Source organism: Bombina bombina, chromosome 4, assembly GCF_027579735.1.
Source record: "Bombina bombina isolate aBomBom1 chromosome 4, aBomBom1.pri, whole genome shotgun sequence".
NCBI classification, from domain to species: Eukaryota; Metazoa; Chordata; class Amphibia; order Anura; family Bombinatoridae; genus Bombina; species Bombina bombina.
Window position 1 is genome coordinate 863789962 of NC_069502.1, and position 23859 is coordinate 863813820.

General features: G+C 35.1%; 11 non-coding genes across 11 annotated transcripts; all 11 read left to right on the forward strand.

The window, feature by feature from the left end:
* The first annotated feature begins 1142 nt into the window (after positions 1 to 1142).
* Positions 1143 to 1214, forward strand: TRNAP-UGG (transfer RNA proline (anticodon UGG)). Its single transcript has one exon. It is a non-coding gene; the product is annotated as a tRNA-Pro (tRNA).
* Positions 1215 to 2533: 1319 nt separating this feature from the next.
* Positions 2534 to 2605, forward strand: TRNAP-AGG (transfer RNA proline (anticodon AGG)). Its single transcript has one exon. It is a non-coding gene; the product is annotated as a tRNA-Pro (tRNA).
* A 304-nt stretch (positions 2606 to 2909) lies between these two features.
* On the forward strand, positions 2910 to 2981 carry TRNAP-UGG (transfer RNA proline (anticodon UGG)). Its single transcript has one exon. It is a non-coding gene; the product is annotated as a tRNA-Pro (tRNA).
* A 1386-nt stretch (positions 2982 to 4367) lies between these two features.
* Positions 4368 to 4439, forward strand: TRNAP-UGG (transfer RNA proline (anticodon UGG)). Its single transcript has one exon. It is a non-coding gene; the product is annotated as a tRNA-Pro (tRNA).
* A 2117-nt stretch (positions 4440 to 6556) lies between these two features.
* On the forward strand, positions 6557 to 6628 carry TRNAP-AGG (transfer RNA proline (anticodon AGG)). Its single transcript has one exon. It is a non-coding gene; the product is annotated as a tRNA-Pro (tRNA).
* Positions 6629 to 9811: 3183 nt separating this feature from the next.
* On the forward strand, positions 9812 to 9883 carry TRNAP-UGG (transfer RNA proline (anticodon UGG)). Its single transcript has one exon. It is a non-coding gene; the product is annotated as a tRNA-Pro (tRNA).
* A 5335-nt stretch (positions 9884 to 15218) lies between these two features.
* Positions 15219 to 15290, forward strand: TRNAR-UCG (transfer RNA arginine (anticodon UCG)). Its single transcript has one exon. It is a non-coding gene; the product is annotated as a tRNA-Arg (tRNA).
* Positions 15291 to 16844: 1554 nt separating this feature from the next.
* TRNAP-UGG (transfer RNA proline (anticodon UGG)) lies at positions 16845 to 16916 on the forward strand. The gene has a single exon. It is a non-coding gene; the product is annotated as a tRNA-Pro (tRNA).
* A 4869-nt stretch (positions 16917 to 21785) lies between these two features.
* On the forward strand, positions 21786 to 21857 carry TRNAP-AGG (transfer RNA proline (anticodon AGG)). Its single transcript has one exon. It is a non-coding gene; the product is annotated as a tRNA-Pro (tRNA).
* Positions 21858 to 21986: 129 nt separating this feature from the next.
* On the forward strand, positions 21987 to 22058 carry TRNAP-UGG (transfer RNA proline (anticodon UGG)). The gene has a single exon. It is a non-coding gene; the product is annotated as a tRNA-Pro (tRNA).
* Positions 22059 to 22160: 102 nt separating this feature from the next.
* TRNAP-UGG (transfer RNA proline (anticodon UGG)) lies at positions 22161 to 22232 on the forward strand. The gene has a single exon. It is a non-coding gene; the product is annotated as a tRNA-Pro (tRNA).
* The last annotated feature ends 1627 nt before the right edge of the window (positions 22233 to 23859 follow it).

Below are 23859 nucleotides of genomic sequence, written 5' to 3' on the forward strand. Positions count from 1 at the left end.
GGTGTAGTGGTATGATTTTGCTTCTGGTGCGAGAGTTCCCTTGTTCAAATCCCAGACGAGCCCTTGATTTAAATACTCTTCACCATATATAGAGTGTGTTCTTTCTAACATACATTAGATCTACTGAAAGGATATCAAATTACTAAAACCTATAGTACTCACAGGAAAGAAGACAAAACTGATGTGGCTCAAAAACTTAGGAAAAATCTTTGACCAATTATGAAATCATGTTTTTTGGAAAATATAGACAAACAGACACTTCTAAGATTTATTCTGAGAAACACGTACCTACTGGACAAACAATTTAATCAACAAAATCAAAGCACCAACACAGAAATTATCCCAAAACATGGGCTTGCTCCACAGAACATTTTTCATACATGTTTTTCATTAATAATAGAATTTATGAACCCAGGGATTGAAGGAGATGGGAAAAATTATCTATGCAGCCTATTCTGGTGTATATTTTAGTGATAGTGTTGTGTTTCTTTAGGTGAGGAAATTGCTTTAGATCATTTTTTTTTTACACGTCATAGAATAAACATCATACTCTTAAGTAGTCTGAATTGTTTAATGTCAGCACTAAGGGTAAAAGAGCATTATACAACAGTTTTAGACCTCTTATTTCAAGAATGATCTCTCCGTGGACAGAGATTCCATGTTAACACCTTTTCTAGACTTGCTTTTCTTCACTACCCTGAGATCTTTGAAACCTAGGTTTTTATTATAGTCTGATTGGTTAAGCATAGAGTACGACAGAGTCTGTTTCCACAAATTGTATTTTTTGGTCTGAATATAATTACATAAAGCTGCTATATACAGTATCTTTGGACTACAAGACTGAAAACCTTATTATTTTTTTTAAGTGGAATGTGTGTAAGAGACCACTTTGAAAAATTTCACACAAAAAAAATAAAAAAACACATAAAAAATTGCATCTAAGGCTCGTTGGTCTAGGGGTATGATTCTCGCTTAGGGTGCGAGAGGTCGCGGGTTCAAATCCCAGACGAGCCCAACTTTTCTGAAAAAAGAAAACCATAGAACTATTTCCTTTAAATAAAACCATAGAACTATTTCCTTTAAATAATAATTAAGAGTTAAGTTCACACAAAAAATAAAAAAAACATAAAAATTGAATCTAAGGCTTGTTGGTCTAGGGGTATGATTCTCGCTTTGGGTGCGAGAGGGCCCGGGTTCAAATCCCGGACGAGCCCAAATTTTCTGATAAAGGAAAACCATAGAACTATTTCCTTTAAATAACATCTAATATGGAATCTATGGCTCGTTGGACTAGGGGTATGATTCTCGCTTTGGGTGCGAGAGGTCCCGGGTTCAAATCCCGGACGAGCCCAAATTTTCTGAAAAAAGAAAACCATAGAACTATTTCCTTTAAATAGATTCCTGCTGAAGAGTTAACTTCCTCAGACGCCATCTTCCTGTATCTCATTCACAAAGCAATGATACTTCCTACAGTTATGCGAAGGATACTAAACATAAGAAAGAATTGTTTTTATTTCCTTTTTGATGATACTTTATCAGACATATCTAACAAAATGCTTGACAGCAAATCACGGATGACCTACTGGCTCGTTGGTGCAGTGGTATGATTTTGCTTCTGGTGCGAGAGTTCCCTTGTTCAAATCCCAGACGAGCCCTTGATTTAAATACTCTTCACCATATATAGAGTGTGTTCTTTCTAACATACATTAGATCTACTGAAAGGATATCAAATTACTAAAACCTATAGTACTCACAGGAAAGAAGACAAAACTGATGTGGCTCAAAAACTTAGGAAAAATATTTGACCAATTATGAAATCATGTTTTTTGGAGAATATAGACTAACAGACACTTCTAAGATTTATTCTGAGAAACTCGTACCTACTGGACAAACAATTTAATCAACAAAATCAAAGCACCAACACAGAAATTATCCCAAAACATGGGCTTGCTCCACAGAACATTTTTCATACATGTTTTTCATTAATAATAGAATTTATGAACCCAGGGATTGAAGGAGATGGGAAAAATTATCTATGCAGCCTATTCTGGTGTATATTTTAGTGATAGTGTTGTGTTTCTTTAGGTGAGGAAATTGCTTTAGATAATTTTTTTTTTTACACGTCATAGAATAAACATCATACTCTTAAGTGCTCTGAATTGTTTAATGTCAGCACTAAGGGTAAAAGAGCATTATACAACAGTTTTAGACCTCTAATTTCAAGAATGATCTCTCCGTGGACAGAGATTCCATGTTAACACCTTTTCTAGACTTGCTTTTCTTCACTACCCTGAGATCTTTGAAACCTAGGTTTTTATTATAGTCTGATTGGTTAAGCATAGAGTACGAAAGAGTCTGTTTCCACAAATTGTATTTTTTGGTCTGAATATAATTACATAAAGCTGCTATATACAGTATCTTTGGACTACAAGACCGAAAACCTTATTATTTTTTTAAGTGGAATGTGTGTAAGAGACCACTTTGAAAAATTTCACACAAAAAAATAAAAAAACACAAAAAAAATTGCATCTAAGGCTCGTTGGTCTAGGGGTATGATTCTCGCTTAGGGTGCGAGAGGTCCCGGGTTCAAATCCCGGACGAGCCCAAATTTTCTGAAAAAAGAAAACCATAGAACTATTTCCTTTAAATAAAATCATAGAACTATTTCCTTTAAATAATAATTAAGAGTTAAGTTCACACAAAAATTAAAAAAAACATATAAAATGGAATCTAAGGCTCGTTGGTCTAGGGGTATGGTTCTCGCTTTGGGTGCGAGAGGTCCCGGGTTCAAATCCCGGACGAGTCCAACTTTTCTGAAAATAGAAAACCATAGAACTATTTCCTTTAAATAATAATTAAGAGTTAAGTTCACACAAAAACTAAAAAAAAACATATAATATGGAATCTAAGGCTTGTTGGTCTAGGGGTATGATTCTCGCTTTGGGTGCGAGAGGTCCCGGGTTCAAATCCCGGACGAGCCCAACTTTTCGGAAAAAAGAAAACCATAGAACTATTTCCTTTAAATAAAACCATAGAACTATTTCCTTTAAATAATAATTAAGAGTTAAGTTCACACAAAAAATAAAAAAAACATATAATATGGAATCTAAGGCTCGTTGGTCTAGGGGTATGATTCTCGCTTTGGGTGCGAGAGGTCCCAGGTTCAAATCCCGGACGAGCCCAAATTTTCTGAAAAAAAGAAAACCATAGAACTATTTCCTTTAAATAGATTCCTGCTAAAGAGTTAACTTCCTCAGACGCCATCTTCCTGTATCTCATTCACAAAGCAATGATACTTCCTACAGTTATGCGAAGGATACTAAACATAAGAAAGAATTGTTTTTATTTCCTTTTTGATGATACTTTATCAGACATATCTAACAAAATGCTTGACAGCAAATCACGGATGACCTACTGGCTCGTTGGTCTAGTGGTATGATTTTGCTTCTGGTGCGAGAGTTCCCTTGTTCAAATCCCAGACGAGCCCTTGATTTAAATACTCTTCACCATATATAGAGTGTGTTCTTTCTAACATACATTAGATCTACTGAAAGGATATCAAATTACTAAAACCTATAGTACTCACAGGAAAGAAGACAAAACTGATGTGGCTCAAAAACTTAGGAAAAATCTTTGACCAATTATGAAATCATGTTTTTTGGAAAATATAGACTAACAGACACTTCTAAGATTTATTCTGAGAAACTCGTACCTACTGGACAAACAATTTAATCAACAAAATCAAAGCACCAACACAGAAATTATCCCAAAACATGGGCTTGCTCCACAGAACATTTTCATACATGTTTTTCATTAATAATAGAATTTATGAACCCAGGGATTGAAGGGGATGGGAAAAATTCTCTATGCAGCCTATTCTGGTGTATATTTTAGTGATAGTGTTGTGTTTCTTTAGGTGAGGAAATTGCTTTAGATAAATTTTTTTTTTTTTACACGTCATAGAATAAACATCATACTCTTAAGTGCTCTGAATTGTTTAATGTCAGCACTAAGGGTAAAAGAGCATTATACAACAGTTTTAGACCTCTTATTTCAAGAATGATCTCTCCGTGGACAGAGATTCCATGTTAACAACTTTTCTAAACTTGCTTTTCTTCACTACCCTGAGATCTTTGAAACCTAGGTTTTTATTATAGTCTGATTGGTTAAGCATAGAGTACGAAAGAGTCTGTTTCCACAAATTGTATTTTTTGGTCTGAATATAATTACATAAAGCTGCTATATACAGTATCTTTGGACTACAAGACTGAAAACCTTATTATTTTTTTAAGTGGAATGTGTGTAAGAGACCACTTTGAAAAATTTCACACAAAAAAATAAAAAAACACATAAAAAATTGCATCTAAGGCTCGTTGGTCTAGGGGTATGATTCTCGCTTTGGGTGCGAGAGGTCCCGGGTTCAAATCCCGGACGAGCCCAACTTTTCTGAAAAAAGAAAACCATAGAACTATTTCCTTTAAATAATAATTAAGAGTTAAGTTCACACAAAAACTAAAAAAAAACATATAATATGGAATCTAACGCTCGTTGGTCTAGGGGTATGATTCTCGCTTTGGGTGAGAGAGGTCCCAGGTTCAAATCCCGGACGAGGCCAAATTTTATGAAAAAAGAAAACCATAGAACTATTTCCTTTAAATAGATTCCTGCTAAAGAGTTAACTTCCTCAGACGCCATCTTCCTGTATCTCATTCACAAAGCAATGATACTTCCTACAGTTATGTGAAGGATACTAAACATAAGAAAGAATTGTTTTTATTTCCTTTTTGATGATACTTTATCAGACATATCTAACAAAATGCTTGACAGCAAATCATGGATGACCTACTGGCTCGTTGGTGTAGTGGTATGATTTTGCTTCGGGTGCAAGAGTTCCCTGGTTCAAATCCCAGACGAGCCCTTGATTTAAATACTCTTCACCATATATAGAGTGTGTTCTTTCTAACATACATTAGATCTACTGAAAGGATATCAAATTACTAAAACCTATAGTACTCACAGGAAAGAAGACAAAACTGATGTGGCTCAAAAACTTAGGAAAAATCTTTGACCAATTATGAAATCATGTTTTTTGGAAAATATAGACTAACAGACACTTCTAAGATTTATTCTGAGAAACTCTTACCTACTGGACAAACAATTTAATCAACAAAATCAAAGCACCAACACAGAAATTATCCCAAAACTTGGGCTTGCTCCACAGAACATTTTTCATACATGTTTTTCATTAATAATAGAATTTATGAACCCAGGGATTGAAGGAGATGGGAAAAATTATCTATGCAGCCTATTCTGGTTTATATTTTAGTGATAGTGTTGGGTGCGAGAGGTCCCGGGTTCAAATCCCGGACGAGCCCAATTTTTCTGAAAAAAGAAAACCATAGAACTATTTCCTTTAAATAGATTCCTGCTAAAGAGTTAACTTCCTCAGACGCCATCTTCCTGTATCTCATTCACAAAGCAATGATACTTCCTACAGTTATGCGAAGGATACTAAACATAAGAAAGAATTGTTTTTATTTCCTTTTTGATGATACTTTATCAGACATATCTAACAAAATGCTTGACAGCAAAAACGGATGACCTACTGGCTCGTTGGTGTAGTGGTATGATTTTGCTTCTGGTGCGAGAGTTCCCTGGTTCAAATCCCAGACGAGCCCTTGATTTAAATACTCTTCACCATATATAGAGTGTGTTCTTTCTAACATACATTAGATCTACTGAAAGGATATCAAATTACTAAAACCTATAGTACTCACAGGAAAGAAGACAAAACTGATGTGGCTCAAAAACTTAGGAAAAATCTTTGACCAATTATGAAATCATGTTTTTTGGAAAATATAGACTAACAGACACTTCTAAGATTTATTCTGAGAAACTCGTACCTACTGGACAAACAATTTAATCAACAAAATCAAAGCACCAACACAGAAATTATCCCAAAACATGGGCTTGCTCCACAGAACATTTTTCATACATGTTTTCCATTAATAATAGAATTTATGAACCCAGGGATTGAAGGAGATGGGAAAAATTATCTATGCAGCCTATTCTGGTGTATATTTTAGTGATAGTGTTGTGTTTCTTTAGGTGAGGAAATTGCTTTAGATAAATTTTTTTTTTACATGTCATAGAATAAACATCATACTCTTAAGTGCTCTGAATTGTTTAATGTCAGCACTAAGGGTAAAAGAGCATTATACAACAGTTTTAGACCTCTTATTTCAAGAATGATCTCTCCGTGGACAGAGATTCCATGTTAACACCTTTTCTAGACTTGCTTTTCTTCACTACCCTGAGATCTTTGAAACCTAGGTTTTTATTATAGTCTGATTGGTTAAGCATAGAGTACGAAAGAGTCTGTTTCCACAAATTGTATTTTTTGGTCTGAATATAATTACATAAAGCTGCTATATACAGTATCTTTGGACTACAAGACTGAAAACCTTATTATTTTTTTAAGTGGAATGTGTGTAAGAGACCACTTTGAAAAATTTCACACAAAAAAATAAAAAAACACACAAAACATTGCATCTAAGGCTCGTTGGTCTAGGGGTATGATTCTCGCTTAGGGTGCGAGAGGTCCCGGGTTCAAATCCCGGACGAGCCCAAATTTTCTGAAAAAAGAAAACCATAGAACTATTTCCTTTAAATAAAATCATAGAACTATTTCCTTTAAATAATAATTAAGAGTTAAGTTTACACAAAAATTAAAAAAAACATATAAAATGGAATCTAAGGCTCGTTGGTCTAGGGCTATGATTCTCGCTTTGGGTGCGAGAGGTCCCGGGTTCAAATCCCGGACGAGTCCAAATTTTCTGAAAAAAGAAAACCATAGAACTATTTCCTTTAAATAATAATTAAGAGTTAAGTTCACACAAAAACTGAAAAAAACATGTATTATGGAATCTAAGGCTTGTTGGTCTAGGGGTATGATTCTCGCTTTGGGTGCGAGAGGTCCCGAGTTCAAATCCCAGACGAGCCCAAATTTTCTGAAAAAAGAAAACCATAGAACTATTTCCTTTAAATAGATTCCTGCTAAAGAGTTAACTTCCTCAGACGCCATCTTCCTGTATCTCATTCACAAAACAATGATGCTTCCTACAGTTATGTGAAGGATACTAAACATAAGAAAGAATTGTTTTTATTTCCTTTTTGATGATACTTTATCAGACATATCTAACAAAATGCTTGACAGCAAATCACGGATGACCTACTGGCTCGTTGGTGTAGTGGTATGATTTTGCTTAGGGTGCGAGAGTTCCCTGGTTCAAATCCCAGACGAACCCTTGATTTAAATACTCTTCACCATATATAGAGTGTGTTCTTTCTAACATACATTAGATCTACTGAAAGGATATCAAATTACTAAAACCTATAGTACTCACAGGAAAGAAGACAAAACTGATGTGGCTCAAAAACTTAGGAAAAATCTTTGACCAATTATGAAATCATGTTTTTTGGAAAATATAGACTAACAGACACTTCTAAGATTTATTCTGAGAAACTCGTACCTACTGGACAAACAATTTAATCAACAAAATCAAAGCACCAACACAGAAATGATCCCAAAACATGGGCTTGCTCCACAGAACATTTTTCATACATGTTTTTCATTAATAATAGAATTTATGAACCCAGGGATTGAAGGAGATGGGAAAAATTATCTATGCAGCCTATTCTGGTGTATATTTTAGTGATAGTGTTGTGTTTCTTTAGGTGAGGAAATTGCTTTAGATAAATTTTTTTTTACACGTCATAGAATAAACATCATACTCTTAAGTGGTCTGAATTGTTTAATGTCAGCACTAAGGGTAAAAGAGCATTATACAACAGTTTTAGACCTCTTATTTCAAGAATGATCTCTCCGTGGACAGAGATTCCATGTTAACACCTTTTCTAGACTTGCTTTTCTTCACTACCCTGAGATCTTTGAAACCTAGGTTTTTATTATAGTCTGATTGGTTAAGCATAGAGTACGAAAGAGTCTGTTTCCACAAATTGTATTTTTTGGTCTGAATATAATTACATAAAGCTGCTATATACAGTATCTTTGGACTACAAGACTGAAAACCTTATTATTTTTTTAAGTGGAATGTGTGTAAGAGACCACTTTGAAAAATTTCACACAAAAAAAATAAAAAAACACATAAAAAATTGCATCTAAGGCTCGTTGGTCTAGGGGTATGATTCTCGCTTAGGGTGCGAGAGGTCCCGGGTTCAAATCCTAGACGAGCCCAACTTTTCTGAAAAAAGAAAACCATAGAACTATTTCCTTTAAATAATAATTAAGAGTTAAGTTCACACAAAAACTAAAAAAAAACATATAATATGGAATCTAAGGCTCGTTGGTCTAGGTGTATGATTCTCGCTTTGGGTGCGAGAGGTCCCGGGTTCAAATCTCAGACGAGCCCAAATTTTCTGAAAAAAGAAAACCATAGAACTATTTCCTTTAAATAGATTCCTGCTAAAGAGTTAACTTCCTCAGACGCCATCTTCCTGTATCTCATTCACAAAGCAATGATACTTCCTACAGTTATGTGAAGGATACTAAACATAAGAAAGAATTGTTTTTATTTCCTTTTTGATGCTACTTTATCAGACATATCTAACAAAATGCTTGACAGCAAATCACGGATGACCTACTGGCTCGTTGGTGTAGTGGTATGATTTTTCTTCGGGTGCGAGAGTTCCCTGGTTCAAATCCCAGACGAGCCCTTGATTTAAATACTCTTCACCATATATAGAGTGTGTTCTTTCTAACATACATTAGATCTACTGAAAGGATATCAAATTACTAAAACCTATAGTACTCACAGGAAAGACAAAACTGATGTGGCTCAACAACTTAGGAAAAATCTTTGACCAATTATGAAATCATTTTTTTTGGAAAATATAGACTAACCGACACTTCTAAGATTTATTCTGAGAAACTCGTACCTACTGGACAAACAATTTAATCAACAAAATCAAAGCACCAACACAGAAATTATCCCAAAACATGGGCTTGATCCACAGAACATTTTTCATACATGTTTTTCATTAATAATAGAATTTATGAACCCAGGGATTGAAGGAGATGGGAAAAATTATCTATGCAGCCTATTCTGGTGTATATTTTAGTGATAGTGTTGTGTTTCTTTAGGTGAGGAAATTGCTTTAGATAAAAAAAATTTTTACACGTCATAGAATAACATCATACTCTTAAGTGCTCTGAATTATTTAATGTCAGCACTAAGGGTAAAAGAGCATTATACAACAGTTTTAGACCTCTTATTTCAAGAATGATCTCTCCGTGGACAGAGATTCCATGTTAACACCTTTTCTAGACTTGCTTTTCTTCACTACCCTGAGATCTTTGAAACCTAGGTTTTTATTATAGTCTGATTGGTTAAGCATAGAGTACGAAAGAGTCTGTTTCCACAAATTGTATTTTTTGGTCTGAATATAATTACATAAAGCTGCTATATACAGTATCTTTGGACTACAAGACTGAAAACCTTATTATTTTTTTAAGTGGAATGTGTGTAAGAGACCACTTTGAAAAATTTCACACAAAAAAATAAAAAAACACATAAAAAATTGCATCTAAGGCTCGTTGGTCTAGGGGTATGATTCTCGCTTAGGGTGCGAGAGGTCCCGGGTTCAAATCCTGGACGAGCCCAACTTTTCTGAAAAAAGAAAACCATAGAACTATTTCCTTTAAATAAAACCATAGAACTATTTCCTTTAAATAATAATTAAGAGTTAAGTTCACACAAAAAATAAAAAAAACATATAAATTGGAATCTAAGGCTCGTTGGTCTAGGGGTATGATTCTCGCTTTGGGTGCGAGAGGTCCCGGGTTCAAATCCCGGACGAGCCCAAATTTTCTGAAAAAAGAAAACCATAGAACTATTTCCTTTAAATAATAATTAAGAGTTAAGTTCACACAAAAAGTAAAAAAAAACATATAATATGGAATCTAAGGCTCGTTGGTCTAGGGGTATGATTCTCGCTTTGGGTGCGAGAGGTCCCGGGTTCAAATCTCGGACGAGCCCAAATTTTCTGAAAAAAGAAAACCATAGAACTATTTCCTTTAAATAGATTCCTGCTAAAGAGTTAACTTCCTCAGACGCCATCTTCCTGTATCTCATTCACAAAGCAATGATACTTCCTACAGTTATGTGAAGGATACTAAACATAAGAAAGAATTGTTTTTATTTCCTTTTTGATGCTACTTTATCAGACATATCTAACAAAATGCTTGACAGCAAATCACGGATGACCTACTGGCTCGTTGGTGTAGTGGTATGATTTTTCTTCGGGTGCGAGAGTTCCCTGGTTCAAATCCCAGACGAGCCCTTGATTTAAATACTCTTCACCATATATAGAGTGTGTTCTTTCTAACATACATTAGATCTACTGAAAGGATATCAAATTACTAAAACCTATAGTACTCACAGGAAAGACAAAACTGATGTGGCTCAACAACTTAGGAAAAATCTTTGACCAATTATGAAATCATTTTTTTTGGAAAATATAGACTAACCGACACTTCTAAGATTTATTCTGAGAAACTCGTACCTACTGGACAAACAATTTAATCAACAAAATCAAAGCACCAACACAGAAATTATCCCAAAACATGGGCTTGCTCCACAGAACATTTTTCATACATGTTTTTCATTAATAATAGAATTTATGAACCCAGGGATTGAAGGAGATGGGAAAAATTATCTATGCAGCCTATTCTGGTGTATATTTTAGTGATAGTGTTGTGTTTCTTTAGGTGAGGAAATTGCTTTAGATAATTTTTTTTTTTACACGTCATAGAATAACATCATACTCTTAAGTGCTCTGAATTATTTAATGTCAGCACTAAGGGTAAAAGAGCATTATACAACAGTTTTAGACCTCTTATTTCAAGAATGATCTCTCCGTGGACAGAGATTCCATGTTAACACCTTTTCTAGACTTGCTTTTCTTCACTACCCTGAGATCTTTGAAACCTAGGTTTTTATTATAGTCTGATTGGTTAAGCATAGAGTACGAAAGAGTCTGTTTCCACAAATTGTATTTTTTGGTCTGAATATAATTACATAAAGCTGCTATATACAGTATCTTTGGACTACAAGACTGAAAACCTTATTATTTTTTTAAGTGGAATGTGTGTAAGAGACCACTTTGAAAAATTTCACACAAAAAAATAAAAAAACACATAAAAACTTGCATCTAAGGCTCGTTGGTCTAGGGGTATGATTCTCGCTTAGGGTGCGAGAGGTCCCGGGTTCAAATCCCAGACAAGCCCAACTTTTCTGAAAAAAGAAAACCATAGAACTATTTCCTTTAAATAAAACCATAGAACTATTTCCTTTAAGTAATAATTAAGAGTTAAGTTCACACAAAAAATAAAAAAAACATATAAAATGGCATCTAAGGCTCGTTGGTCTAGGGGTATGATTCTCGCTTTGGGTGCGAGAAGTCCCGGGTTCAAATCCCGGACGAGCCCAATTTTTCTGAAAAAAGAAAACCATAGAACTATTTCCTTTAAATAGATTCCTCCTAAAGAGTTAACTTCCTTAGACACCATCTTCCTGTATCTCATTCACAAAGCAATGATATTTCCTACAGTTATGTGAAGGATACTAAACATAAGAAAAAATTGTTTTATTTCCTTTTTGATGATACTTTATCAGACATATCTAACAAAATGCTTGGCAGCAAATCACGGATGACCTACTGGCTCGTTGGTGTAGTGGTATAATTTTGCTTCTGGTGCGAGAATTCCCTGGTTCAAATCCCAGTCGAGCCCTTGATTTAAATACTCTTCACCATATATAGAGTGTGTTCTTTCTAACATACATTAGATCTACTGAAAGGATATCAAATTACTAAAACCTATAGTACTCACAGGAAAGAAGACAAAACTGATGTGGCTCAAAAACTTAGGAAAAATCTTTGACCAATTATGAAATCATGTTTTTTGGAAGATATAGACTAACAGACACTTCTAAGATTTATTCTGAGAAACTCGTACCTTGATTTAAATACTCTTCACCATATATAGAGTTTGTTCTTTCTAACATACATTAGATCTACTGAAATTATATCAAATTACTAAAACCTATAGTACTCACTGGAAAGAAGACAAAACTGATGTGGCTCAAAAACTTAGGAAATATCTTTGACCAATTATGAAATCATGTTTTTTGGAAAATATAGACTAACAGACACTTCTTAGATTTATTCTGAGAAACTCGTACCTACTGGACAAACAATTTAATCAACAAAATCAAAGCACCAACACAGAAATTATCCCAAAACATGGGCTTGCTCCACAGAACATTTTTCATACATGTTTTTCATTAACCCCTTAATGACCACAGCACTTTTCCATTTTCTGTCCGTTTGGGACCAAGGCTATTTTTACATTTCTGCGGTGTTTGTGTTTAGCTGTAATTTTCCTCATACTCATTTACTGTACCCACACATATTATATACCGTTTTTCTCGCCATTAAATGGGCTTTCTAAAGATACCATTATTTTCATCATATCTTATAATTTACTATAAAAAAAATTATAAAATATGAGGAAAAAATGGAAAAAAACGCAGTTTTTCGAAATTTGACCCCCAAAATCTGTTACACATCTACAACCACTAAAAAACACCTATGCTAAATAGTTTCTATATTTTGTCCTGAGTTTAGAAATACCCAATGTTTACATGTTCTTTGCTTTTTTTGCAAGTTATAGGGCAATAATTACAAGTAGCACTTTGCTATTTCCAAACCACTTTTTTTCAAAATTAGCGCTAGTTACATTGGGACACTGATATCTTTCAGGAATCCCTGAATATCCATTGACATGTATATATATTTTTTTAGAAGACATCCCAAAGTATTGATCTAGGCCCATTTTGGTATATTTCATGCCACCATTTCACTACAAAATGCGATCAAATAAAAAAAAATGTTCACTTTTTCACAAATGTTTTCACAAACTTTAGGTTTCTCATTGAAATTATTTACAAACAACTTGTGCAATTATGGCATACATGATTGTAAATGTTTCTCTGGGATCCCCTTTGTTCAAAAAAAGCAGACATATATGGCTTTGGCATCGCTTTTTGGTATTTAGAAGGCCGCTAAATGCCGCTGCGCACCACACGTGTATTATGCCCAGCAGTGAAGGGGTTAATTAGGGAGCATGTAGGGAGCTTGTAGTTTTAATTTTAGCTTTAGTGTAGTGTAGTAGACAACCCAAAGTATTGATCTAGGCCCATTTCGGTATATTTCATGCTACCATTTCACCGCCAAATGCGAACAAATAAAAATAAAACGTAAAATTTTCCCAATTTTAGGTTTCTCACTAAAATTATTTACAAACAGCTTGTGCAATTATGGCATAAATGGTTGTAAAAGCTTCTCTGGGATCCCCTTTGTTCAGAAATAGCAGACATATATGGCTTTGGCTTTGCTTTTTGGTAATTAGAAGGCAGCTAAATGCCGCTGCGCACCATACGTGTATAATGCCCAGCAGTGAAGGGGTTAATTAGGGAGCTTTTAGGGAGCTTGCAGGGTTAATTTTAGCTTTAGTGTAGGTATCAACCTCCCACATGACACATCACACCCCCAGATCCCTCCCAAACAGCTCTCTTCCCTCCCCCACCCCACAATTGTCCCCTGCCATCTTAAGTACTGGCAGTAAGTCTGCCAGTACTAAAATAAGAGTTTTTTTGGTTTTTTTTTTTTAAAATAATAATTATGTTCTGTAGTATCCTCCCTTAGCCCCCAACCTCCCTGATCCCCCCCCCAAACAGCTCTCTAACCCCCCTCTCTCTGCCTTATTGCGCCATATTGGGTACTGGCAGCTGTCTGCCAGTGCCCAGTTTAAAATCAAATATTTTTTTTTTAGTTTTTTTTAGAAAAATACTATTTTCTGTAGTGTAGCTGCCCTCCCTCAACCCCCAACCCCCCAACCCCTGCCAGATCGCTAACCAGTTTTTAGAAGCCCACCCTCACTCCCACCGAGTACCATCATTGTTCCATAGTGTAGGGCTCCCACCCGCCCGCGCGCATGCGCGCCCGCTCCCGTGCACGCGCGCGCACCCGTTTCAGTTCACGCGCGCGCACCCGCGCGCATGCCCGCACTCGATCCCGCCCCCCTTCCCACCGATGGCCGCCCACCCGCCTCCCTTGGTAAGCTCCCACCCACCAACGAACATGGCCATCAATGGCCGATGCAGAGAGGGCCACAGGGTGGCTCTCTCTTCATCGGTGGGCTAAAAAATGTTATAGCAGGATGCCTCAATATCGAGGCATCACTGCTATAACATGAAAGCAGTTGGAAGTGATCAGGATCGCTTCCACTGCTTTCAAAGACCAACGACGTACGGGGTACGTCCTTGGTCATTAACTGCATTTTTTTGCAGGACGTACCCCATACGTCGTTGGTCGTTAAGGGGTTAATAATAGAATTTATGAACCCAGGGATTGAAGGAGATGGGAAAAATTATCTATGCAGCCTATTCTGGTGTATATTTTAGTGATAGTGTTGTGTTTCTTTAGGTGAGGAAATTGCTTTAGATAATTTTTTTTTTTTACACGTCATAGAATAAACATCATACTCTTAAGTGCTCTGAATTGTTTAATGTCAGCACTAAGGGTAAAAGAGCATTATACAACAGTTTTAGACCTCTTATTTCAAGAATGATCTCTCCGTGGACAGAGATTCCATGTTAACACCTTTTCTAGACTTGCTTTTCTTCACTACCCTGAGATCTTTGAAACCTAGGTTTTTATTATAGTCTGATTGGTTAAGCATAGAGTACGAAAGAGTCTGTTTCCACAAATTGTATTTTTTGGTCTGAATATAATTACATAAAGCTGCTATATACAGTATCTTTGGACTACAAGACTGAAAACCTTATTATTTTTTTAAGTGGAATGTGTGTAAGAGACCTCTTTGAAAAATTTCACACAAAAAAATAAAAAAACACATAAAAAATTGCATCTAAGGCTCGTTGGTCTAGGGGTATGATTCTCGCTTAGGGTGCGAGAGGTCCCGGGTTCAAATCCTGGACGAGCCCAACTTTTCTGAAAAAAGAAAACCATAGAACTATTTCCTTTAAATAAAACCATAGAACTATTTCCTTTAAATAATAATTAAGAGTTAAGTTCACACAAAAAATAAAAAAAACATATAAATTGGAATCTAAGGCTCGTTGGTCTAGGGGTATGATTCTCGCTTTCGGTGCGAGAGGTCCCGGGTTCAAATCCCGGACAAGCCCAAATTTTCTGAAAAAAGAAAACCATAGAACTATTTCCTTTAAATAATAATTAAGAGTTAAGTTCACACAAAAACTAAAAAAAAACATATAATATGGAATCTAAGGCTCGTTGGTCTAGGGGTATGATTCTCGCTTTGGGTGCGAGAGGTCCCGGGTTCAAATCTCGGACGAGCCCAAAATTTCTGAAAAAAGAAAACCATAGAACTATTTCCTTTAAATAGATTCCTGCTAAAGAGTTAACTTCCTTAGACGCCATCTTCCTGTATCTCATTCACAAAGCAATGATACTTCCTACAGTTATGTGAAGGATACTAAACATAAGAAAGAATTGTTTTTATTTCCTTTTTGATGCTACTTTATCAGACATATCTAACAAAATGCTTGACAGCAAATCACGGATGACCTACTGGCTCGTTGGTGTAGTGGTATGATTTTTCTTCGGGTGCGAGAGTTCCCTGGTTCAAATCCCAGACGAGCCCTTGATTTAAATACTCTTCACCATATATAGAGTGTGTTCTTTCTAACATACATTAGATCTACTGAAAGGATATCAAATTACTAAAACCTATAGTACTCACAGGAAAGACAAAACTGATGTGGCTCAACAACTTAGGAAAAATCTTTGACCAATTATGAAATCATTTTTTTTGGAAAATATAGACTAACCGACACTTCTAAGATTTATTCTGAGAAACTCGTACCTACTGGACAAACAATTTAATCAACAAAATCAAAGCACCAACACAGAAATTATCCCAAAACATGGGCTTGCTCCACAGAACATTTTTCATACATGTTTTTCATTAATAATAGAATTTATGAACCCAGGGATTGAAGGAGATGGGAAAAATTATCTATGCAGCCTATTCTGGTGTATATTTTAGTGATAGTGTTGTGTTTCTTTAGGTGAGGAAATTGCTTTAGATAATTTTTTTTTTTACACGTCATAGAATAACATCATACTCTTAAGTGCTCTGAATTATTTAATGTCAGCACTAAGGGTAAAAGAGCATTATACAACAGTTTTAGACCTCTTATTTCAAGAATGATCTCTCCGTGGACAGAGATTCCATGTTAACACCTTTTCTAGACTTGCTTTTCTTCACTACCCTGAGATCTTTGAAACCTAGGTTTTTATTATAGTCTGATTGGTTAAGCATAGAGTACGAAAGAGTCTGTTTCCACAAATTGTATTTTTTGGTCTGAATATAATTACATAAAGCTGCTATATACAGTATCTTTGGACTACAAGACTGAAAACCTTATTATTTTTTTAAGTGGAATGTGTGTAAGAGACCACTTTGAAAAATTTCACACAAAAAAATAAAAAAACACATAAAAACTTGCATCTAAGGCTCGTTGGTCTAGGGGTATGATTCTCGCTTAGGGTGCGAGAGGTCCCGGGTTCAAATCCCAGACAAGCCCAACTTTTCTGAAAAAAGAAAACCATAGAACTATTTCCTTTAAATAAAACCATAGAACTATTTCCTTTAAGTAATAATTAAGAGTTAAGTTCACACAAAAAATAAAAAAAACATATAAAATAGTATCTAAGGCTCGTTGGTCTAGGGGTATGATTCTCGCTTTGGGTGCGAGAAGTCCCGGGTTCAAATCCCGGACGAGCCCAATTTTTCTGAAAAAAGAAAACCATAGAACTATTTCCTTTAAATAGATTCCTCCTAAAGAGTTAACTTCCTTAGACACCATCTTCCTGTATCTCATTCACAAAGCAATGATATTTCCTACAGTTATGTGAAGGATACTAAACATAAGAAAAAATTGTTTTATTTCCTTTTTGATGATACTTTATCAGACATATCTAACAAAATGCTTGGCAGCAAATCACGGATGACCTACTGGCTCGTTGGTGTAGTGGTATAATTTTGCTTCTGGTGCGAGAATTCCCTGGTTCAAATCCCAGTCGAGCCCTTGATTTAAATACTCTTCACCATATATAGAGTGTGTTCTTTCTAACATACATTAGATCTACTGAAAGGATATCAAATTACTAAAACCTATAGTACTCACAGGAAAGAAGACAAAACTGATGTGGCTCAAAAACTTAGGAAAAATCTTTGACCAATTATGAAATCATGTTTTTTGGAAGATATAGACTAACAGACACTTCTAAGATTTATTCTGAGAAACTCGTACCTTGATTTAAATACTCTTCACCATATATAGAGTTTGTTCTTTCTAACATACATTAGATCTACTGAAATTATATCAAATTACTAAAACCTATAGTACTCACAGGAAAGAAGACAAAACTGATGTGGCTCAAAAACTTAGGAAATATCTTTGACCAATTATGAAATCATGTTTTTTGGAAAATATAGACTAACAGACACTTCTTAGATTTATTCTGAGAAACTCGTACCTACTGGACAAACAATTTAATCAACAAAATCAAAGCACCAACACAGAAATTATCCCAAAACATGGGCTTGCTCCACAGAACATTTTTCATATATGTTTTTCATTAATAATAGAATTTATGAACCCAGGGATTGAAGGAGATGGGAAAAATTATCTATGCAGCCTATTCTGGTGTATATTTTAGTGATAGTGTTGTGTTTCTTTAGGTGAGGAAATTGCTTTAGATAATTTTTTTTTTTTACACGTCATAGAATAAACATCATACTCTTAAGTGCTCTGAATTGTTTAATGTCAGCACTAAGGGTAAAAGAGCATTATACAACAGTTTTAGACCTCTTATTTCAAGAATGATCTCTCCGTGGACAGAGATTCCATGTTAACACCTTTTCAAGACTTGCTTTTCTTCACTACCCTGAGATCTTTGAAACCTAGGTTTTTATTATAGTCTGATTGGTTAAGCATAGAGTACGAAAGAGTCTGTTTCCACAAATTGTATTTTTTGGTCTGAATATAATTACATAAAGCTGCTATATACAGTATCTTTGGACTACAAGACTGAAAACCTTATTATTTTTTTAAGTGGAATGTGTGTAAGAGACCACTTTGAAAAATTTCACACAAAAAAATAAAAAAACACATAAAAAATTGCATCTAAGGCTCGTTGGTCTAGGGGTATGATTCTCGCTTAGGGTGAGAGAGGTCCCGGGTTCAAATCCCGGACGAGCCCAACTTTTCAGAAAAAAGAAAACCATAGAACTATTTCCTTTAAATAAAACCATAGAACTATTTCCTTTAAATAATAATTAAGAGTTAAGTTCACACAAAAAATAAAAAAAGCATATAAAATGGAATCTAAGGCTTGTTGGTCTAGGGGTATCATTCTCGCTTTGGGTGCGAGAGGTCCCGGGTTCAAATCCCGGACGAGCCCAAATTTTCTGAAAAAAGAAAACCATAGAACTATTTCCTTTAAATAATAATTAAGAGTTAAGTTCACACAAAAACTAAAAAAAAACATATAACATGGAATCTAAGGCTCGTTGGTCTAGGGGTATGATTCTCGCTTTGGGTGCGAGAGGTCCCGGGTTCAAATCTCGGACGAGCCCAAATTTTCTGAAAAAAGAAAACCATAGAACTATTTCCTTTAAATAGATTCCTGCTAAAGAGTTAACTTCCTCAGACGCCATCTTCCTGTATCTCATTCACAAAGCAATGATACTTCCTACAGTTATGTGAAGGATACTAAACATAAGAAAGAATTGTTTTTATTTCCTTTTTGATGCTACTTTATCAGACATATCTAACAAAATGCTTGACAGCAAATCACGGATGACCTACTGGCTCGTTGGTGTAGTGGTATGATTTTGCTTCGGGTGCGAGAGTTCCCTGGTTCAAATCCCAAACGAGCCCTTGATTTAAATACTCTTCACCATATATAGAGTGTGTTCTTTCTAACATACATTAGATCTACTGAAAGGATATCAAATTACTAAAACCTATAGTACTCACAGGAAAGAAGACAAAACTGATGTGGCTCAAAAACTTAGGAAAAATCTTTGACCAATTATGAAATCATGTTTTTTGGAAAATATAGACTAACAGACACTTCTAAGATTTATTCTGAGAAACTCGTACCTACTGGACAAACAATTTAATCAACAAAATCAAAGCACCAACACAGAAATTATCCCAAAACATGGGCTTGCTCCACAGAACATTTTTCATACATGTTTTTCATTAATAATAGAATTTATGAACCCAGGGATTTAAGGAGATGGGAAAAATTATCTATGCAGCCTATTCTGGTGTATATTTTAGTGATAGTGTTGTGTTTCTTTAGGTGAGGAAATTGCTTTAGATAATTTTTTTTTTTACACGTCATAGAATAAACATCATACTCTTAAGTGCTCTGAATTGTTTAATGTCAGCACTAAGGGTAAAATAGCTTTATACAACAGTTTTAGACCTCTTATTTCAAGAATGATCTCTCCGTGGACAGAGATTCCATGTTAACACCTTTTCTAGACTTGCTTTTCTTCACTACCCTGAGATCTTTGAAACCTAGGCTTTTATTATAGTCTGATTGGTTAAGCATAGAGTACGAAAGAGTCTGTTTCCACAAATTGTATTTTTTGGTCTGAATATAATTACATAAAGCTGCTATATACAGTATCTTTGGACTGCAAGACTGAAAACCGTATTATTTTTTTAAGTGGAATGTGTGTAAGAGACCACTTTGAAAAATTTCACACAAAAAAATAAAAAAACACACAAAAAATTGCATCTAAGGCTCGTTGATCTAGGGGTATGATTCTCGCTTAGGGTGCGAGAGGTCCCGAGTTCAAATCCCGGACGAGCCCAACTTTTCTGGAAAAAGAAAACCATAGAACTATTTCCTTTAAATAAAACCATAGAACTATTTCCTTTAAATAATAATTAAGAGTTAAGTTTACACAAAAAATAAAAAAAACATAAAAAATGGAATCTAAGGCTCGTTGGTCTAGGGGTATGATTCTCGCTTAGGGTGCGAGAGGTCCCGGGTTCAAATCCAGGACAAGCCCAACTTTTCTGAAAAAAGAAAACCATATAACTATTTCCTTTAAATAAAACCATAGAACTATTTCCTTTAAATAATAATTAAGAGTTAAGTTCACACAAAAAATAAAAAAAACATAAAAAATGGTATCTAAGGCTCGTTAGTCAAGGGGTATGATTCTCGCTTTGGGTGCGAGAGGTCCCGGGTTCAAATCCCGGACGAGCCCAAATTTTCTGAAAAAAGAAAACCATAGAACTATTTCCTTTAAATAATAATTAAGAGTTAAGTTCACACAAAAAATAAAAAAAACATATGATATGGAATCTAAGGCTCGTTGGTCTAGGGGTATGATTCTCGCTTTGGGTGCAAGAGATCCCGGGTTAAAATCCCGGACGAGCCTAAATTTTCTGAAAAAATAAAACCATAGAACTATTTCCTTTAAATAGATTCCTGCTAAAGAGTTAACTTCCTCAGACGCCATCTTCCTGTATCTCATTCACAAAGCAATGATACTTCCTACAGTTATGTGAAGGATACTAAACATAAGAAAGAATTGTTTTTATTTCCTTTTTGATGCTACTTTATCAGACATATCTAACAAAATGCTTGACAGCAAATCACGGATGAGCTACTGGCTCGTTGGTGTAGTGGTATGATTTTGCTTCGGGTGCGAGAGTTCCCTGGTTCAAATCCCAAACGAGCCCTTGATTTAAATACTCTTCACCATATATAGAGTGTGTTCTTTCTAACATACATTAGATCTACTGAAAGGATATCAAATTACTAAAACCTATAGTACTCACAGGAAAGAAGACAAAACTGATGTGGCTCAAAAACTTAGGAAAAATCTTTGACCAATTATGAAATCATGTTTTTTGGAAAATATAGTCTAACAGACACTTCTAAGATTTATTCTGAGAAACTCGTACCTACTGGACAAACAATTTAATCAACAAAATCAAAGCACCAACACAGAAATTATCCCAAAACATGGGCTTGCTCCACAGAACATTTTTCATACATGTTTTTCATTAATAATAGAATTTATGAACCCAGGGATTTAAGGAGATGGGAAAAATTATCTATGCAGCCTATTCTGGTGTATATTTTAGTGATAGTGTTGTGTTTCTTTAGGTGAGGAAATTGCTTTAGATAAATTTTTTTTTTACATGTCATAGAATAAACATCATACTCTTAAGTGCTCTGAATTGTTTAATGTCAGCACTAAGGGTAAAAGAGCTTTATACAACAGTTTTAGACCTCTTATTTCAAGAATGATCTCTCCGTGGACAGAGATTCCATGTTAACACCTTTTCTAGACTTGCTTTTCTTCACTACCCTGAGATCTTTGAAACCTAGGCTTTTATTATAGTCTGATTGGTTAAGCATAGAGTACGAAAGAGTCTGTTTCCACAAATTGTATTTTTTGGTCTGAATATAATTACATAAAGCTGCTATATACAGTATCTTTGGACTACAAGACTGAAAACCGTATTATTTTTTTAAGTGGAATGTGTGTAAGAGACCACTTTGAAAAATTTCACACAAAAAAATAAAAAAAACACACAAAAAATTGCATCTGAGGCTCGTTGGTCTAGGGGTATGATTCTCGCTTAGGGTGCGAGAGGTCCCGGGTTCAAATCCCGGACGAGCCCAACTTTTCTGGAAAAAGAAAACCATAGAACTATTTCCTTTAAATAAAACCATAGAACTATTTCCTTTAAATAATAATTAAGAGTTAAGTTCACACAAAAAATAAAAAAAACATAAAAAATGGAATCTAAGGCTCGTTGGTCTAGGGGTATGATTCTCGCTTTGGGTGCGAGAGGTCCCGGGTTCAAATCCCGGACGAGCCCAAATTTTCTGAAAAAAGAAAACCATAGAACTATTTCCTTTAAATAATAATTAAGAGTTAAGTTCACACAAAAAATAAAAAAAACATATAATATGGAATCTAAGGCTCGTTGGTCTAGGGGTATGATTCTCGCTTTGGGTGCAAGAGGTCCCGGGTTCAAATCCCGGACGAGCCTAAATTTTCTGAAAAAAGAAAACGATAGAACTATTTCCTTTAAATAGATTCCTGCTAAAGAGTTAACTTCCTCAGACGCCATCTTCCTGTATCTCATTCACAAAGCAATGATACTTCCTACAGTTATGTGAAGGATACTAAACATAAGAAAGAATTGTTTTTATTTCCTTTTTGATGCTACTTTATCAGACATATCTAACAAAATGCTTGACAGCAAATCACGGATGACCTACTGGCTCGTTGGTGTAGTGGTATGATTTTGCTTCGGGTGCGAGAGTTCCCTGGTTCAAATCCCAAACGAGCCCTTGATTTAAATACTCTTCACCATATATAGAGTGTGTTCTTTCTAACATACATTAGATCTACTGAAAGGATATCAAATTACTAAAACCTATAGTACTCACAGGAAAGAAGAGAAAACTGATGTGGCTCAAAAACTTAGGAAAAATCTTTGACCAATTATGAAATCATGTTTTTTGGAAAATATAGACTAACAGACACTTCTAAGATTTATTCTGAGAAACTCGTACCTACTGGACAAACAATTTAATCAACAAAATCAAAGCACCAACACAGAAATTATCCCAAAACATGGGCTTGCTCCACAGAACATTTTTCATACATGTTTTTCATTAATAATAGAATTTATGAACCCAGGGATTGAAGGAGATGGGAAAAATTCTCTATGCTGCCTATTCTGGTGTGTATTTTAGTGATAGTGTTGTGTTTCTTTAGGTGAGGAAATTGCTTTAGATAATTATTTTTTTTGGACACGTCATAGAATAAACATCATACTCTTAAGTGCTCTGAATTGTTTAATGTCAGCACTAAGGGTAAAAGAGCATTATACAACAGTTTTACACCTCTTATTTCAAGAATGATCTCTCTGTGGACAGAGATTCCATGTTAACACCTTTTCTAGACTTGCTTTTCTTCACTACCCTGAGATCTTTGAAACCTAGGTTTTTATTATAGTCTGATTGGTTAAGCATAGAGTATGAAAGAGTCTGTTTCCACAAATTGTATTTTTTGGTCTGAATATAATTACATAAAGCTGCTATATACAGTATCTTTGGACTACAAGACTGAAAACCTTATTATTTTTTTAAGTGGAATGTGTGTAAGAGACCACTTTGAAAATTTTCACACAAAAAAATAAAAAAAACACATATAAAATGGAATCTAAGGCTCTTTGTTCTAGGGGTATTATTCTCGCTTAGGGTCCGAGAGGTCCCAGGTTCAAATCCAGGAGAAGCCCAACTTTTCTGAAAAAAGAAAACCATAGAACTATTTCCTTTAAATAAAACCATAGAACTATTTCCTTTAAATAATAATTAAGAGGGGGCAGAGCTAACTGCAGAGTGGCAGCACTTTTGGCAAGCTCCCTCTGAATTAGAATATTTAAGTATATTTAGAGCCCTAATTAATTTAGAAGCAGTGTAAATTTCCCATCCCTAAAAGCAAGAAGCACCCTAGATAGAATTTCAAGAATTTAAAAACTTTTTTTTTTCTTTTTTCCCTTTTTACGGAGGACACCCAGTTACCGGACCGAAAGAAACTGTGACAGTCTGCATACCCAGGCCTCTCTCAGGACCCCAGAGGGCCGGGGCTCCGCTCTGGGGCACCCC